The sequence below is a fragment of the Pithys albifrons genome, chromosome 8 (assembly GCF_047495875.1).
Source record: "Pithys albifrons albifrons isolate INPA30051 chromosome 8, PitAlb_v1, whole genome shotgun sequence".
NCBI classification, from domain to species: Eukaryota; Metazoa; Chordata; class Aves; order Passeriformes; family Thamnophilidae; genus Pithys; species Pithys albifrons.
This window is the reverse complement of record NC_092465.1, coordinates 22,277,958-22,297,343: the sequence shown is the minus strand read 5'-3', so window position 1 is coordinate 22,297,343 and position 19,386 is coordinate 22,277,958. Positions and strand designations below refer to the sequence as shown.

Genomic DNA, 19,386 nt, shown 5'->3' with positions numbered 1-19,386 from the left:
ATAATTGCTATTTAGGCAATGCAGATGAGTTTGTAGTACTTTGAAGAAATTGTCAATGTTTGATAGTATTGGGGAGTTCAGGTGACTGCTTCTGAAATACATGTTTGAGTGGGAGTCTTTAGTGTAGGGTAACCTACACTTAGGGTAGGGTGTCCTGGCTTTTTAAAGACAGTGGTAGTTTAATACTTTATTAGTAATTTTTTGGTTGCTGTTCCATGAACTTTCTTGAAAGCTTGACGGGGAAAATGTTGCAGATGGATTTTGTCTTTTGATTCTGGTTTGGTTTGATTTTGGGGTGGTGGTGGTAGTTATTTTTTGCTTATACGGAATATGAAAACCTGTTTTCCTTTGGTTGGAGGAAGGCTACCTCAGGAAAGGTAAAATAAGAGTTCTTTGAAAGACTGTAGGAACCAAAAAAGGTAAGTGGCTTTCACTTTAATTAGCTGCAGTGATTGAATGAGAAAGGTGAGTGGTCTGTAAACTGAGAATATTTTAGCATTCCTTTCAGAAAGTTGCTTTCTCAAATGATAATAGGGAGTTAATTGCTTTTTGTTGTGGCTTTTTGTGCCTTTTTTTGGTTTGTTTGTTTGTTTTTTAATTCAGAGTTTTAAGAAAAACTTTAGAACAGGTCCTTAGAAGCACTTCCAATTTAAACATAGATGGCTGTGCTTCCTGACACAGCTGAGGGCATGGGCCTGTGTTGGGTTTGTAAACATCAAGGAGTTAACTGTTGGTGTTCAGGGGTTCTTTGTTGTCTTCCCTCATTGCTCCAGAGTTGAATTTGGCAAGTGTGCAAGTGTGTCAAATCAAATGAGCTGATGTAATTATTTCTGAGGCTGATGTGACTTCATATTAAATTAGACAGGGAGCAGTTGCAAAAGTGGTTGCAGTGCATCATCTGTGGGAGTGGTGATGTCCAGGTGATGGGGGAGCCAGTGCTTTGGCTCCTGCTAGGTATACAAGTACTGTAGCTTTTAGTACCTTGAGGCGAGGAACCAAGTTACTATGGAAATTTATCTTCCTCTCTTTGAATAGGAACTAAAGTCTAAGAATTTTAAGGAAAAAAACCGTAAAGACAGTAATCCAGTTGAAGAAGGGATAAAATATATTTGAAGTGCCTGTGAAGAAGAGCTGGCTTTTTTTGTGCTGGCTTATTTTATTTTATTAAAAAGTATTTTGCCATGTGTTCAACTCATATTCTTTTAACATGTGTGTGCATCATTGGACATACATTCATTGTGTTTATGTTTACTGTGAGCTTTATACTTGCAAATTGTTTTGAATGCACTTTATCTTCTTTTAGGTCTTCTGGCCCACTCTCAGAATGTATGAATTAAATTCTCCCTAATTGTCTGAATTTGTTGTATTGGTATTTCTGTGATGTACATGATTGCTGTGTACTGAATGGTGGAGCAAATACTGCAAATGAAGACCAGGAGGAACCTGCCTTTGGGTGTGTTTTTATAGCTATAAGTTAGTTATCCTAGAGAAACTAAACAAGGGTACTAGGTTGGTTAAGATACGCTGTTGTAAGACTTAATTAAAATATGCCTCCTTTTTGTTATGTGTCAAATCTGTCTGAGATCCTTGGGGTGTCCATTTGGAGTTCCTTCCTTTTTCTTTGCCTATGAGAGTGTTTAATAAACTAACAAAAAACCCTCTGGTTCAGTTTTCTTTCAGAATTGCTATTTATTGGAAAAGATCTGGTTTCCAAAATGACCAAAATGCCATTTTTTATACAAATAGGTGTCTGTCCCTTTCCAAGTCATACTTTGTACCAAGACTTGTGCACTGGATATGCATGTCTTTTGAGAGCTGAAGCAGCTCCATATCCCAACACCTTTCTCTTCTATATGCTGCTGCTTTCTCCTGTGCTGTTGGAACTGATTGTGGAACCATGTAGTAAAAGGGCTTTTGTTTTTTAAAAATAACCATATTCTTCTTGCTGGGTTACTTTAAAAATAGGTAATTTCTCTAATCAGATTTAACATGTAATGCAGCAAACAGTCATGGTGTTCCAGCTGAGGGAGCATTAGGCTGAGATTGGTAAATTGAAAAACATTTGTAAAAAGCATAGGCAAATAAGAAATATGTGATACCACTTGCATCCCTTTTTTTTCTTCCAAGTCTACAAGACTTAGAGATGTTTTGTTTCAAACCTTGCATGTTGTCCACTGGAGTCTGAGGAAATCTGAATTTCTGATGATTGTTATTTATGCTGAGATATTAGTGAGATGCACTGTTTGTTTGCAGATGTGCCTTTATGCTGTTGTAATGCAAAAGTACTGATGTGGAAGTCTGCTGACTTCTTTTGGGGAGCCTTGAACTAAGGAAGTTGTTACATTTTCAATATGCTTTCCAAATATCCTCTTCCATCCTGATGAAGCCCAGCTTCACATTGGCTGAAGATGTTTTGCTTTCCTGCTTGGTTTTAGAGGTGATCTTAAATTAATCAGTTTTCAAGGCATCTGCATCTCAGCAGAAATTCTCATGGCCTGGTTTTTTTTTCTGTTTGGAACTTGTCACTCTTGCATTTGCTCCTCTCGGATTTCTCCCTGCTATTTCTTTTGTGTATTTCAGGATGTATTTTTATTCTGAAATCTTGTGTGGAAGAACAGGATTAGCACCATGCTGGATTTGAGTGCTCGATGTTTGTCAGCAGTAGTTGCTGGAGATGCTTTGAAAACTCGTTTTGGATTTGATGCCAGGGAGTATCCAGACTCAAAGGACACCCTGAAGCCTCAGTGCCTGCAGACAACTAACAAAATACATGAGTTACCAATCCAACTATGTGTTCTTGTGAAATACCTCACAAATGCTGCTTTGGGTTCTTAATTTGAGTTTTGCAGTAAAAGTGGAGTTTCATCTCTTGCTGGTAAAACAGCAAGAAGATTCTTCAGAACCTTAGTGTTTATCCTTAGCTACATAATTAATTTTTGGAGTATTGAGGTATTACATGTTTAATTTCTTTTCTATTAAAGTTAAAAGACTTTCTTTACAAAATCAAGCACACTCTTCTTCCTTCTTGCTGCCTGCTTCATTTCCACCCCCCTGTCCCATCATACAGGTTTTTCTCCCAATAAGGATGATGGCAGATAAGCTGCTGTGCCTCAAGCTCACTTTACTAGTTAAACTTCAAAAATATGTTTGTGTTTTAGTGTTTACCTAGATAGCTGTTACTGAGATATCATCAGTTCCATGATGCTTATTGAATATTTTTATGCCCCCAGCTTTGGTAATTTGATGTGAAAATTGATGTCTCAAAACTAAATAGCAGTAAGAATGGGAAGTCAAGTGTGTGAGAGTTGCAGAAGGGGGAGAATGTAGAACTACAGGAATGCAGCCTACCTGAGAGGGATGGCTTGCTTTGAGAGAAAATAGGGAAAGAAGCAGGGGGAATCTGAAAGACAGGCAGTTTAAGACTCTGGGTTGGGCTGCTCTGAGGTGTTATAAAGAAGAAACATTAATCTAGTGAACATCATAGAAATTGTGTGTTTATATATATGTGTTTGTAGTGTACAGACAAGAAATACTGATGTGTCATATTTTTTAATTGTTAGGGATGGCACGGTAAAATTACCACGTAGAGAAAAAAATCTGGTATCTTGGTGAGTTTAGTTTGCCCAAACCAGCAAACACTAAAATGTTTTAATCAGGTGATAATTTCATAGTTTAATTACAAGGCAGAATATAAAGCTTTTTATGGTATGCTCATTGCATTTTTGTCTTCTCAACTTGTCTTGCAGTTTTTTAAATATGTAACTAAATCAGTCAATACCATTCTAGATTATCTTATTTTATTTTTAAATTTTTGATCTGGATTATCTGTGTGTTTATAGTTTATTTTGGAAGTCTTGCACTTAAATGTGAATGTGAAGTATTTTCCTGCATTCATGGTAGTGTAGATGTTTTAATTGGTTATTTTTTTTTGTAACTCTGTGTGCTTAAAGAAAACCAAACTGTTCACTGGACTGTGCAGTATTTAGAAAAACCCCCTTCATTTCTGTAGTGCCACTCTTGGTGCAAAACTGCGTTGAGCTACAACTGACACGCATCACTTTCAGTTGGTTTCAAGACCTGAAAATAGAAATTTCCTTCCTGTGGTGCTACAATATCCAGCTATTGTTTGATATGGTATAGAAAATACAGTCAGCAAGAAAATATAAAATTTCTTGTCTTAAATTGATTTGATTAATGTATCACAAGGTACTGTTTAAATTTTGAGTGCTTTGTGCAATTACAAAACATTGTGAGTGTAGGCAGAGCTCAAGTCAATGGGATCCAGAACCTTCCCTCAGTCTTACCTCAGTTTCTGCTTTTAGCAAAAGATGGATAATTTTCGCTGAGCCATAGTTCATCTTTGCAGTTAGTATGTTGAGCTTTTATTTGTAGAGATTGTTTAGTCATTATGATAAAACATATTATAAAAATTTTGATAATGAAGAGTTAAAAAGCTCTCAGTGTTTTCTTTTTATAAGCCACCTGTTGCCTTCGATGTGTAAGTGTGTGAATTTGAACAAAGTGCTCATCACTTGTCAGCCATCAGTGGCAGCATAAAAATTACTTGTGGTGCTTGCTTTGCAAGAAGTTCTTTTGTGTTTGTGACATCAGCTTTGTTTTATACAATTAAAGTATTACACGCTAGAATAATCTAAATTGCAACCACTAAATGGTGATGTAGTTCTTTTTTCACAGAGCTGAATTTGTTTACTGGTTGTATACAGCTATTGACTACTGTTTAACATGACATGTCCTTTTTGCCTGGAACAATCTTCGGAAAAGGTGTTTTTTTGTGTCCTGTTCTTGTCTCCCAGCCCTTCCATTCCTCCTCCCTTCTCCATTATGGAAAGCTTTTCTTGTATTTTTTTTAACACGTAGATAAAAATACATGCTAGGCTTCAGGTTTTTTTTTTTTCAACTAGCAAATTAACGTGAAATGATGATATTGCCACAGAGAAAAAAGCCTCGCAGTGAAGTGATCTGGACTGCAGGAGATGTTTTGTTCCATATGAACACGTTTTGACATGAACAGAATAGTTGTTGTTTGCATGGTTTAAAATAAAACCCCAAACCAAGGCACGTTTTTCTGACTCTGACCCTCCTATATTAGGGACTGTACAGATACCTACTGAATGGCTTTCTCTGTTGGAAATACCTAATCTGTGATGTTCTATTCCTCTGTTAGGGCTTTATTTTTCCTTTATTTACATACCTTTCCACTTCAAAGTGAATGGGAAGAATTTGCATGTGACTGGGTTCTGATTTCTTAATATTGTTTTCCTTGTGTTAAAGCAGATATTCAGTGCTGTAGAAATTCATGGAAAATCTACTGCCCCCTCCTCAAATTCTTTAGTGTTTAGTAAAGGGTGTTTTTTGTGGAAAGTTCCATCAAGCAGGTAAAATCAGCATAGTTTTTGATATGTTGGTTAAGTATGCAACAGGCCTGTCTTTTTTCACATAACCTTAGGAAAGGCTTATCATCTCGTCAGAATTTCTATGTACTTAAAGTTATGTGAGACATAATTCCCATTTGAAGAAATAAGATTATAACTAAGCTTCACTGTTGCTGATTTATATATTAAATTGCTCTGGTTTTGTAAGGAATACATGACAGTTGGGTAATTCCATATTAATTTGTGTGCAGGAATTACTGCCTTTACTCAGTCTGTGATAAAATCTCTGTGACAGCATACCAGTCCTGGAGCATTAAAGGCTGCCTTTAGCAGTCACCCCTCCTTAGGCCAGCAGAACTGAGACAGGAGCATAAATATTTGACTTCTGTGTTCTTTCACATTGGCCTGGTAACTTACCCTTCTGAGGAATACTGCAAGTTAGAGATTTAGATAAAAATAAAGTCAAAAGTAGCTTACAGTCAAATAATGACTACAGCACTGTTCCAACAATAATTCTGTAGGAACTGGGATATTAAATGGATGTAAATGCTGGCTAAAGACTAAAGTAAAATTGTGTTAAAAAATGCAATTGTAGTCATATAGTCTCTTCCTGTACAGTGGCTTTGATAAGAATATGATTCTGTTTAAACTGATAAGCCATTAACAGCATTCACTTTATTAAGATATTTTTATTATTTAAACATCATTTTAGGCTGCTAACTGGCAAACTGCTGTTTCTTGGTGTCATCCTTTTGTATGCTTTCCTGTTGTCATTTTTGGTGTAATGTGTATGTAAGTAGGGAGAGAGAACAAAAGTGACCTTTTATAAAGTACTTCTGCATCCTTTCCAAGGGTGCAATTCTTCTGTTTACTCATACTGTGATTCAAATTCTATGAATTGCAGTCAAGTTCTGTTCAGTGCAAATAAAGATGTGTTGGTCTGAGCCTAAACTAATTGGTTTATATTTAGAAAAACCCCTCCAAAATAAATACCCTCCCCTCTTCTGTATTGATTACATTTGCGGACTGACATTAATGTGGGTGTGCCACATAAAATGAATAATTTAGTGTATGAGTTAATTCATCATTTATAAATACGCATTCTTCTTACGAAAATAGAGAATATTTCCTTGTAGTTGATTTGTCCCATACTGAAATGAAAGAACAATAGTGGTACCCTTGTTTAAATTTAATTTTTCCCTCTTTGTATGTTTTTCATTCTGAGTAGTTTTGAGTATTATGGATGCAGTTGCACACTTTAAGTAATTGGGGTGTTTTGTTGTGTGCCTGTATTTTCCCTTACGGAGAAGTGTTGCAGTGTTCTTGGACTTGCTTCAGCTGTTGTTGGAGCTGGAGAGTGCAGTGGGCATACACCTGGCAGAGCAAGGATACTGCCAGTTGAATTGGCTACTCAGCTTTGCAGTTGTCTTGCTCACTAAACCTCAGCAGTATTATTAACAGAAGAAGAAAACATCCAGAATATTCGATAATTTGTTTTTAATGAAGCCCTATACTTTTTTAGGAAGTGTTAGATATTAATGATTTTCATTTTCCTCCCTTGTGGTGAGTGTAATGTTGTCATGATAGTTTGGCTGTTGCATTTGAGTGTTGTTGTTGAATATTATGATGGATTAGACACTTCCAAAGGTAAATGCATCATAGTCTTGATTTTTCTAATCCATCACTGTTTCAGGCAAATGTTTTTCAGCTTGTCCTACTCTTGCTGTAGATGGAAATGTGCAGCTTGCTGTTTGATGGATTAAGGGAATGATTAAGTCCATGAGCAGAGTGTATGCTGGTGGGGTCTGGATATGTACAGTGTGGTTCTCATATTTGTGCCCTGTGGATGCGTCTGTATCCCTGAGTGAAGGGATCAGCTTATGGTGCTCGAGCCTCTCCCGTGTGCCCCGAGCCTGCTCTTCTCTGCTGCAGGCTCGATGGCTTCCTCTGTTTCAGCTCTGTTCTCCTGTGCTGGGGACACGTTGGGCCATGTTTGGGAGAGGGAACGTGGGATTCTCTGGAGGGGTGATGCCAGGAGCCCGCGGGGCTGTCAGGCACTGCCTGTCTGGAAAGTGCCTTCAGGCTGACTGAGCCACCTATGGATGGACAGGCTGGTACAGACCACCAGAGCTCCCAGCCTGTGTGTCGCAGTCACACACAGAGAGTTTTCTTCATGTCCCTTCATCTGGTTCTCATAAGTGACATCCAAATTCCCTCCCTGCTGGAGAGAAATACTGTCTTTGTCAGCTAAAAACCTCAAGTTACACTTTCATCTCTTTCTGTTTATGGATTTTATGTTTTTTTTCAGAATGCCTCTGCACATGGTTTGTTGGTTTGAGGTATTTTGCCTTCCTACGTTTTGTTTTCTTGCTCTGTATTAGGAGGGTGATGTTGGTTAACAGGAGTTTGTACGTCAGTGGGGCTATTTACTAGAATGTTGTTAATTTATTGTACTAGAGGAGGGAAAATATGAGCAAAAATAATTTGTTTGCAGTCTCAGAAAGCTAAAAGCTTTTGGACTGGAAAGATATCTTTTGGACCGCTGCAGCTGTAGGAAAATTGCTTTAAATTGAAATGTTAAATTTGGTGGAATTTGATTAGTTAGCACAAAACAATTTCAAATCTCACCCTTAAAATCAGTGGGAAGTTATGTTTTGTTTTTCTTTTTTTCTGTGTATTAAACTTTGCTTTGGAGAACAAGTAACTTCTTTGTTTCAGAACATGCAAATTATGTGGAAGTGCAATAATTCTGTGCTACAGAAGCACTGCATAGGAATATTTCCACATAACTAGGATAAAATATTCAGCATGTTTGAGAAGAAAGAACCTTTTGGAAATCTTTGGTAAGGGAAAATATTACTTATAAGATGCATTTTGAATACATAAATACTTTTTCTATATCACGTGCCACCAGCTTTAAAATCTTGATGGTGTGAGTAGATGGTCAAGCTGGGCTTGGGGGTTGCAGTGTTGGGCAGATGGAGCTGCATCTGAGAGTGCAGTGGTGTCTTCCTGGGGAATGCGAACAGGCTCTAAAGCCTCTCTTAGGAGGAGGAACACTGTAATGTTATCAGCAATGTTGTGTTGTAAATTGAAAACAAGTAACTGAAAGCACATTGTAAAGAGACAGATGATTCAAATAACTCAGAGAACATTTTTTAATGTTAGTAATCAGCAAACCACAGAGAAACTCTGTGATCAGAGTTCTGATTTTTCAGTAAACGGGAAAGCATAGTCAAGGGTAATCCATCTTCTGTTCACTTAACGTGTCTTTCCTTAGCTATACTTCTTACCAGTTTATTTAAAGAAAAAGGTTTTCTATATGTGTGTACTATTAAATAAATGTCAAAACAGAAACTTAAGAGCTTTGTAGCTTCTTGGAAGTTTCTCTCTTCTGCAGTAGTACTTCATAAAATCTCAGAAAATTTTCTTAAAAACAAATTGTTTGAAAAATAAGCATTTAGGCAACATGGTAACAGTGGCTAGCTGAAAGTAAAATGCAGCCTGTTTTCATTATTTTTATACCATTGCAGCAGCTATGCTTTCTTCACTTTGTTTTTTTTTTTGTAGCAGAAAAAGTCTCTTATTGATTTGTGGTGTGTTTCTAACCTTTTTTAAGTTTATGCGTGGTATTTTCATAAGGTATGAGCGTCAGTTTTCCTGCCCAATGAAAAAGAATAAATCTTGGGTGGGTAACATTTTCATTCTGTGTTGCGTGATACAGATTTTTTTTTTAATCCTTGATCCAATTTAGATTAGAACATTACATTATGTAAAGAAGGCATAAAATATTCTTTATTGGGTTTGTTACAAAAAGAGAAAAATTAAACTGTGAACAGTATCTGTATAACAAAGTTAAACAGGCTTGGAATCATAAGGTTATTGAAAAGTGGGATGTAACTCTCAAGAGATCTTCCTTTGTGTCAGATTCTCCTCCTTGAACTAGCAGATGACACGAAGTCTTCCAGGACAGTTCTGTCCTCAGCCTTGCTCCTGGCAGCTGTTCCTGCGGGCAAAGGGTGAGCAGGCTGTAGGCTGAGTGAAGCTTCCTGGAGGGGGTGGTGGTGCTTGACTTGCTGTTCAGGGAAGTATCTATAGCAGTAGTGTTAGAGGCATCTATGTAAATGCTTAAATACTGCATATACCCTTTTCATGTCCTTTGAAATTTGGTTTGGGTTTTTTTGTCATCTTTCATCTACTGTGAAGACATTTAAGTATTGTGGTTCAGCATCTACTGAGAGTCTACTAGTGTTAGGAGCCCTAGAGTAGTTCTGTCTTTTCTTGTAAGAATTATGGCCCCTTCAGGATAGACAAGGTTGAAGACAAATGCTACATGATAGCTTTTGTGGGAAAATTGCAAGGAACCTTGCTACAATAATTGGATGAAAGTATTTTTATAGATTGAAGTGCAGATGGACAAGGACTTGCTTCAGAGGCTTCAAAAATTGTCAAAGCGTGATACAGCATGGTCCTTTTCTTCTGGAGAGTTTGAGTGTTTTGAGGTGGAGAGGGTCTTCATTCTGTCTAAGAATGACTTTTAGGCTTATTTTATCAGGAAAATAAGACCGGTGTCAAACCAGACGCAGAACAGAAGGTGGTGTGTGCTGGAATTAGGAATCAACATTGTCTATGTCAGTGTTTTCTGAAAGTGTCTCACTGCCTTGACAGTTTGTATAACAACCTATTAAAAATGTTGTGGTAGTTATGTTTAAAAAGGCAGTGGTCAAATGAAGGATAATGACATTAGTACTGATTGTTTTTCAATTTGAAATGTTTGAATTTAAAATACATTTAGTTTTTTATCAGAGAAGAAATGTTTTAAGATCCATGTTTCCTCATGCTAAAAGGCAATTCCTGGTGGCCTGCTTGACTTCTTTGCTGCATGATAAAAGTGTTCATACTGACATATGTAGAGAACTCCGAGAATTTGAGCGTACCTCTTTTTAAGCATTAAATCTGTAGGATTTGAAAATTAAAAAAACAGCTTCAGAGGTGTGCATACTATTGCCAGCTTACAGTGACTGGAGCTGAGGCAACACCGCTGAGACAGGCAGCCCAGCACCCATTTGGTGCTGGCCACGGGGCTTTGCTTGTGCCCTATCCTGTGCCTGCATGTGAGCACAAAACTAACTGTGCTCATGTACCAAGCTTTATGGGAGGCCTGATCTTGTTACTGCGAACCAACAACTACTGTAATCCTTGTGTTTGCCCATCTATTAATCTTGAAACTGCGGGGAAAACTGTTACGCCTTCATATGCACTGTTTGGAAAGCTTAAATAGAAGGCAAGTGACACAAAGTAATTCCAATGTAGAAAAATTGTGAAGTAATAAACATATATAAGAACAGATAAGAATATATAGAAGCTGGTAAATAATGGTGTGATACAAATAGTGGGGGAAAAAAATCAGAATATATTTTCATATGGAAGTGTTGGTCTCTAAGGAGACTCCTTGCTAGAGCTGTGTGTGCACAGGAGGCTTTACCAAGCAGGCACTTTTAGGTGTTGCTGTTAATACAGACAGAGGTGAAATATAAAATATGATGTAATAAATAGAAGGTGGGTTTAAAAATAGCATGTAGAGGTATAATACTTGTCACTGTTTTAAAATGGTAATTTAACTGCAAAACATAATTATCTAAAGAAGTACATGCTGCTGAACGGGGGTTGCACGGCAGCGCGTTTAGAAAAGCACAGTGACTGTCTTGGCAGCCGAGCCTTGACTCCAGCTCAGGGTGCCATTGTCACAGCTCCAGTTCGTCCCGGTGGCTTGTCCTTAGCTGCAGTCAGGTGCTGTGGTGATGCCAAATGCATCTTACTGCCATGGAAATAGTGAAACTGTATCAATTCTTTAACTTTGCGTGAATACAATAATGCAGGGGTTGGGTATGTTTGCAAATGGTGAGTTGTCCTGAGGGGTGAAGCAGTTTATGTTAATGGTCCTTGCCCTACAGGAATCATGTAGTGAAAGGGTAGTCCCTAAACGGCTTAGCTAGCATGTGTTACTTGCACTGACATACTGAATGTATGAGTTAAATGTAATTTAATTTCAAATCCTGAAGTTGAAAAGGTTTATAACAGTTTCTTCCTCATGCTATGGTACTTTATAACATCTTTGTCTTTTTCTAGCATTAAGAAAAGTGTTTCTGTAATGTTAATTAGCTAGTAACTGCTGTTTTCAGTGTGCTTTAATTACTGTATGTTGCTTGATTATATGTTATGAAATAAACTTAAGGTTATTCTAGATTGTTAAACGGTGAGCTGATATATAACTACTGTGCTTAAGACAAGATTTTTCAGATACTGTGATGGGGATATTGGGAAGAGGAAAAGCTAAAAGTGCAGTTTCATTCTTAGTATGTGAAGACAATTTTAAGAATTGCCTCCTAGATTTTAAAATTACTATTTATGAGCAATATCTGGTAAAATACCATGAAAATATGTTGAATCATAACTGCATAATCATAGAATAGGTTGTAAAGATGTAACACTTGAATGATTTGCATGTGTGTTACTAATAGACATCCCTTGCTGACAGTCTAATTGTTCAATGCAAGATACTTATCATTTACTATTACTAAAGAATTTTTTAAAAATGCTCCAGTTCAAGTTACATTTAGCAGTAGCTACATTGCCAAATTACATGTGTGCACATATAAGTGGAGTGTTACTACAATGACAGTTGTACTTTTTAATGAGCAAGTGTTTTAAATGACTTTGCTCGTGGGCAGTTTTATTTTCAATTTCAGCTAAAACAAGCACCAAATGAGAGGCTGTATGTAGTGGTTATGTGCAGTAAACAGACAAAAAGTAAGTTAAGCTTTATAGATGACTTAAAACTTCTCGTAACAAAGATATTTAATTGCTTTCCATTTTAAAATAAAGAAGTTGAAATTTTTTTTACTAAAATTTTGAGTATTGTAAAATGTATCCTGTAATTTCTTTTTCTCCTTTAAAAAGATACTTGCAGTAGTATTTATGTTGGCTATTGATGTAACTAATCTAGCACTGGAAACCACTAAGAATTTTAATATTGTTCATGTATAATTGCCATAATCTCTGGTCTTTGCAGGAGATGGTACTTTGCATACTCAAGAGGGTTTTTTCATGGTTTTGTTTCTCAGATTGCTAGAATAAAATCCATACTTGTTTCAATTGATTTTAAATAGAAAAAAACAGTTTACATTTTCAGTTGATGCATAACTTTTTCATTTAGTTTGTTATATCTTGAATTCTAACTTCATCCTTTGTTAAATTTTGTGGTTATGTTCACATACTTCCACTTGGATCTTCAAGTACAACGTAAGCTGATCACAAGCTAACTTTGCAATGGTGCAACATATATGGAGATAAATCCTGTATATGAAGATAAATCCAGTTTATTCCTCCAAAGATTTTCATCATTTCTTTTACAGAAAGGTTTTTGAAATTGCTTTCCCAAAAGATGAACTCTCAGTATAGCACCCATCAACAAATCATTATATTCAAGGTATTTTAGTGTTATGGGCTTTTTTGATAAGTTTCTAATTTTTGAAGAGTTCTTCTTTGAAGTAGAGTGAAAGTAGGGCCCAACAGTGTCGATACTAAGAGCATAAGGTCAGTTGACAGGGGGTTGGTTGTTTTTTCCCTGTAACATAATAAAATGTGGCATTTTAAGTGCTGTAGAGCGGGTCTCAATTGTGGCCACTCTTGCAGTTAAGTAACTACTTCTGGACACTGAAGATGCATTTTTTTCATTCAAAGAAAGTAAAACAATTAAGTCTTCCTTCCTCTACAAATGTTATAAAATGTAACATACATGTTAATTTCCCTTATTTCACTATTCAGAGTGGGCTCTGGGGCTTTGATTCAGGTGGGGCCTTCTGTTGTTGCTTTTAAGTTTAATGGATTTTACAGCAGTTGTTTTTTTAAGTGTCAAAATCTTACTGTCAAGTCACTAAAGGGCAATTTTAATTTTTTTTTTAAGTAAATGTACTGCTGATTGTGTTAAATGCTATTAGTGGCATTTTTGTATGGAAAGTTGGAAGTTTTCTGTATTCTTTAGTCACCAGATAACTACATTTAAATAACGTAGTAGTGTGTGGCAGTGTATAGCTGAGATTTTAAACATTTGAATTTAACTTTTATTTAAGGTTGATAAATATGAAAGAATCAACCTGGGCTTTTAGGTGAAAATATTTTCAAATTTAAAGCCTTTGTGCCCCTGATGAGATTATTTCAGTGGTTGTCCGAAACACTTAGGGGAAGGGAAATGTTTCTCTAACTCCAAACAGAGGGAATTCAGTTGAGAATTGTGAACAGAGGGAAAAAACCCCCAACTTTAAACACTCCTCTGATTATCGTGAGACTGAGCTTTGCTTCAAGATTTTAGCCAATGCTGTGTTTTCATAATTTAATTGGTATTTATTTTCTGAGAAGTAGTAAGTGATTTGGCTTTCTTAGAAGATGCCTATAATGAACTGGATCTATCAATAAGTAACTCATTTGCAGCATTATTGTACTCAGTCATGAGAAGTTTAATTGCAGTTTGCGTCCATCATTTTTCTTGACAGCTATTGGAAATAATGTGGTAGATTTGGATTTATACTGACTTTCAAGAAGCAGATATTTGTTCAAAAGCAGTCGGGGAGTGCAAAGATCCGTGCCAATATTCAGAATTCGTATTTCCCTTGAATGGAAGGTTGTGATAAAATGGTACATGGTGTGTTTTCATTGCCTGTTGAAAGACTTTCATGCAGTTAAAATAAGCATTTTGATGGTGGTTGAATTAAGAGTTTTTGTCAGTCTCTTCTCATCATGGATGATTAGACTAAAACGTCTGCTTGTCTTGACTTGAGATCACCACAGCTTCAGATAACATGCTTTGTGATTGAAGGTCGAAATATTTTGAATTCTAATAGGCTGCCAGATGAATTGCTTGAAATAGACTGTAAAATTTCAAGGCTTCCTTTTCCATCTGCTGTGAAAAGAACCATTGGGAATGGTTGAGCTTGATGATCATAGAATTACGGGATGGTGATTCTAAAACCCTCAAAGGGAAGTTGCTATGGAGATCTAGTTCCAAACTGTGAAATGATTCACCTCTGAAAGGCTTCAGGGTCTGAGAAGCTGAACACATCATTGTTCAGGTGGTCATTGGTTAGGAAATTGCTGGTGCCTGTGTAATCAGCACTCCTGTGGTAGTTAACGATCTAAAAAGGTTTGTTCTGAATGATGTGGGACAACAGCAATGTGCATAAGATGGCTTCTCTCAATCGTAGTTTGCTCAGCCTGGTGCTTGTAAAAATACAGTGAGCTAAATGGCAGAGAAACGAACTGCTTCACTGAGGAGGTCTTTTAGAAACAAAATTCTTTTCTGTGATGGATTTGACATCTAAAGTGAAAGGAGAAGAACTGTTTCAGCTTAAAAAGCTATGGTTGGATGTTGCAAAAGTACCGTATTTATATATTTGTTTTGCAAGGAGCAGAACAGTGGGGCTGTGTATTTGTATTTGCTTGCAGGCTAAAAGAGTAGTACAGTTGGAAATGAAGATTTCTGCCAATCACACCTTGGGAACGTAAAGGAGTAGCCTTGATATGTTCATATTGCCCCCCTCCCCCTTCCCCCTAATCTTAGGACCTACAAGACACACTGCTTTGGCAATCATGGAAAAACCCCACCCTGTATATCCAGGATTCAAATTAATCAAAGCATATGTTTTCTTTCTTAGTTTCTAATTTATTTGCATGTTTTCAGGGATAGGAAAAGGGAGTAACTGGCTGATGTTTGCATAGATGTATAAAACAGTGCTTTTTGTTGACTGTTGCTAATATTTGCCAGCAGATTCTTCAATTACTTGAAAACACCAACATGCATACAAGGAATATAATGTACTTTTCCCAAGATGGGCAGAAGTCACTTGCTCAGTGCACGTGTAGTAAGTGACTATAGCTGTCTGTACCTTATCAACTTAAAACATTTGCTTGACCATATGAACTTCAAATAAAGAAGTTTGTGTTATTCTTTTATGCTGTTCAGTATCACCATTGTCACAACCCCTTAACACAATCTCTTACTGTGTTTTAGTAAAGAAGACACCAGTGGCTACTAGGTGGTGCCAGATAGTTACAGAACACAACTGACGTGTTCCACAATGCAGCTGCCATTAAAGTAAAACACAGCTAAAAAGCAAAGGAAATGTTTGAGGGCTAGGGATTTTTTTACTAAAACACTGTACAAAATGAGCTCTGTGCTTCCTACATAATGGGCCAGGCAATCTATAGCAAGCAATGTGTAGGGTTTTTGTTGGGATGTTGTTTTAATCGTTACAAGGAAAAGACTAATATGCAAAGTAAAATATTAGTATTGAATTTTATCTGGTTAACTGCTACGTTAAGATTTGAAGATGGAACAAGAAATATTGCAAAACCTTGTTATCAAGTTCAGCTTCTCAGCTAAGATGCAAATTATGTTTTGCCTTTTGTTTTCAGTGTTTCACATTCTGTTCTAAAAAGATCATTTGATATTTCTTGTGACTCTAAGCCTGTACGGTTGTGTTACTTGTGACATCAGCTTTAATTTGTTGAAAAATAAACATGGCATATGAAAAATAATAAGCTCTTAGGCAGCTAATGATATATTTTATTCACTTAGCAACACAACAGTTCATTAGGACAGCACTGATAAAACAGTTTTTACTGATTTAAATCTTTATCAACTCTCATTTTTGTTATACATTGGCTGGTTATACATTCCCTCAAGTGTGTTTACTCCCTCATACCTCCATTATGCAATGAAATAGATCCTCAAAGGAGAAACATTCAGATATGAAGAATAAGGTTCTTTGTTAACACATGATGGACAGAGTTTACAACTCGTTATAAATACCATTCTTCTAAACACTCTCTTACTCTTTTGGTAAATAGTGACTGACTGTAAACATAGCCCTTTTTCTTTTTCCTCTACTCTGTCTATTTCTATAACCCATTTTTTATAGCATTTTTGTAAGGCACAGCAAGAAGTTTTGACAGTTTTGTAGTGCCTTTTTTATCATAATGAAAACATCATTTAAGGTTTTGTAATGCTTTGAAACTGCTTGGATAACTAACTTCTTGTAGCTGAAAACTTGTCCTTACTGAGTTTTGTCTAGATATTTGTATAGCTTAAGTTATTGCTTTAAATATTTTTGAAGAGAAGTTGCTGTATTGAAACCATTTTATACCCTTTGTTGTGGGTTCCAGGAGGGTTGTAGCTTTGCGTTCTGTGCTGAACTGAACTGCTCATTCTCTGTTATTTTGTAAAGACTAGTAATCCTCCACATTGTGGAGGAATGCAGAGCAGGGAGTTGAGCTGTCCCTGCCCAGGAGCCAGAGTGGGCTCACTGGAGTTTAGTGGTGCTCACTTTGTGGGTATCCAGAGTGGTGCAGTAGGAGTACAGTCGTGGTAACCACTCAGTTGTGCTATAGCAGACCCAGTAAAACTTCAGGGCTCAAGTGGGTTTTTTTATATTTCTGTATCTTAGACATAGTCAATCTGTGACCCAGATAAATAGTCCATGAAAAATTAAATTTTTTCCTGTATATCTGACCATTCAAGGCCAGATAAAACTGCCCTGTGGATTTCTGCTGATGGCTGGTAGTTGCTGTTCATGATCTCTGTGGATATGTTGTCTTAAAAACACAGTTATTGGTACCATTTTTATTTTGTTGTTTCATGGCCCCTAGAGATTCCAGTTAAGACTGACACCATAGAGCTTGGCACTGCATATTCCTGAAGAGAAGACCTGGATGACTGACCTTTAGAAAAAAAGGAGTAAAATGCAGCACAGAGATATGGTGTTGGTGGAAGGTCTAAGAATACACAGTTACACGTATAGGCATTGCTTCTACTTTGCAGTTTCTGCTGGGAACCATGTTTTTTTTACAGTGTAGATATTGTCAGGTTTGCAAATACATGAGTTCCAGTCCACTTTTGAGCAGGAAAGTTACCAGGATATACAGTACACAGGGGCATGTTAAAATCCATGTTACAGTCCTGTTTGTGGCCAGGCCTTCTGTGTGCAGTGTTCTTGCCAGGGAGAGTGACTCCGTGGAGACTCCCCCTTGCTCCTGTTTACTTCTCTTTTCATGACTTAGACATGCAAAGGAAGGTTTTCAGTCATTAGAACAGAAAGTAACATACAACAGAGCATGACTGAGCTCAGGGTGGCAAGAGCACTCTTCACTGAAGCAAACGTTGCCCTTCTTCATCACCCTTTAGGCTTTTGAACATTTTGTGGTGGTCCAGGCAAGGTTCCAAATTTCCCCCTCTTTCCAATTAACACAGATGAAGTTTGTAAAAGTTGGAACGGAGAGACTGGTTTTTCTCCTAAGAAATTCTTGTTTTAAACAATTTATGTGGTATGTCAGCCATCTCAAGAAGTTTTACATCGAGTGCGGCCCTTCCTGGTGTGTTCTGGTAGAGAGTCTGTGTGAGTGACCACGTGCTGTGATCCCGGGCAACTTGTGCTGCAAGAAGGGAAATTAAAGAGTGTCCCAAGCACCATTTGGGGGACAGTGCAGTGATAGTGTTTAAAACATGTGATCATGGGCAGTCAGAGCAAGCCCTTGGCAAACAGAGGCACAAAGGGCTCAAAGATTTATTCCTTCAGCTGTCAAATAATGTCCTGTACCCAGTATGACCAGCTTAATAGCAAATCTTAGCAGGTATTATGTTTTGCCTGCGGAGTGTTGACTACATCCTAGTGGTGCCAGGATGAAAGAGCAATGGCAGGTAAACGCATTTTACATTTGAAGTAAATCACTAACATTTGTCAGACAGACTCAAGAGTGAGAAGTCTGGAGCAGGATTTTACAGATTGGAGTGGCTGTCTTGGTATCAACTTTTCTCTGTTCAAACTGCTTCCATCAGGAACTGGATTGTGGCTTCTTCTGCCAAATCTCCTGTCCTGAAGTGAATTGCTTTGCCTCAGTGTTTCCCGGGGAGGTGATAATTCTCTTCTCTGACCTTGTGCAGTACTCGCTTGATGAGTACTTTTATGCAAATGTAAATTCTGTGTATGCTTAAGAAGTTGATTCTACAGTCAGTTAGAATCCTGTATTGCTGCTCCAGGCTCTCATTGTGTGTCTGCCGGTGCAGAAATAGACATGGCCTTTTTTTGTCAAATACTCCTCATAGATTGGATATTGAAAGGACTGCCATTCAGACACTGTTTCAGACTTTTGGGGAGGGGTGCTTGATTTGCTGTCTCCTGACTGGTGTGGTATTAGGGCTCAGCAGGGTAAATGGAGCTGCTTGTCATTTATATAGGTAAGTAACGAATTAAGTCCTAATACCGCACCAGTCAGGAGAGCCCAAAGCAGCTGCTTTTGCCATCCTGTGTCCGTGTAGCCATATGGTGCACATAAACTGCAGTGTTGTGTTCAAAGTCAATAATGCTGCAACGAATATTCTGAGCTGGCTTTTTGTTGCTAAAAATCAGCTAAACTTGAGAAGGAAAACAAGTGTTTTAAATGCGAATTAAAACCTTTTCTTATATTTTTATGGTGCAGGTACAACAAAATAATTATTGCCACAGTGACTGCTTGCATTTAAAATAAATTTATACATATTATTTAAAAAAAAATCTAGTTAACTTTAAAATATGTAAGTTTTCTTGTCATTTAGGGTTCTGTGAAGCTGATCATCAAGAGGGTTGCAAATCATTGGCGGTTTCTATTTTCAGAGTTCTACATCCCAGAGTAATTTGCTTTAATTTCACCCAATTTAACCTATACTTCACACCATCACCATTCAGCTTTAATAGCTATGTTCTGTGCATAAGAAAAGCAGATAAATGTCCACAATTAGACTGCAAGTGATTACAACTAGTTAGGGCTTTATGAAGACAAAACTTAAGGGGCTGTAGCACAAAACAAAGCTACAAAAGATGTCTGAAAAAATTGTTTCTTCAGAAGTCAAGGTTTACTACTGCGTTTTATTTAATGTTTTTTGTACTTGATTTTGCTTATGTTG

The 19,386-nt window shown here is 37.2% G+C and overlaps 1 protein-coding gene across 2 annotated transcripts in view; it reads left to right on the top strand.

Moving 5' to 3' along the window:
* OLA1 (Obg like ATPase 1) overlaps positions 1–19,386 on the top strand; it is a 96,470-nt gene that overhangs the window by 20,212 nt on the left and 56,872 nt on the right. The gene's annotated exons all lie outside the window — the stretch shown is intronic.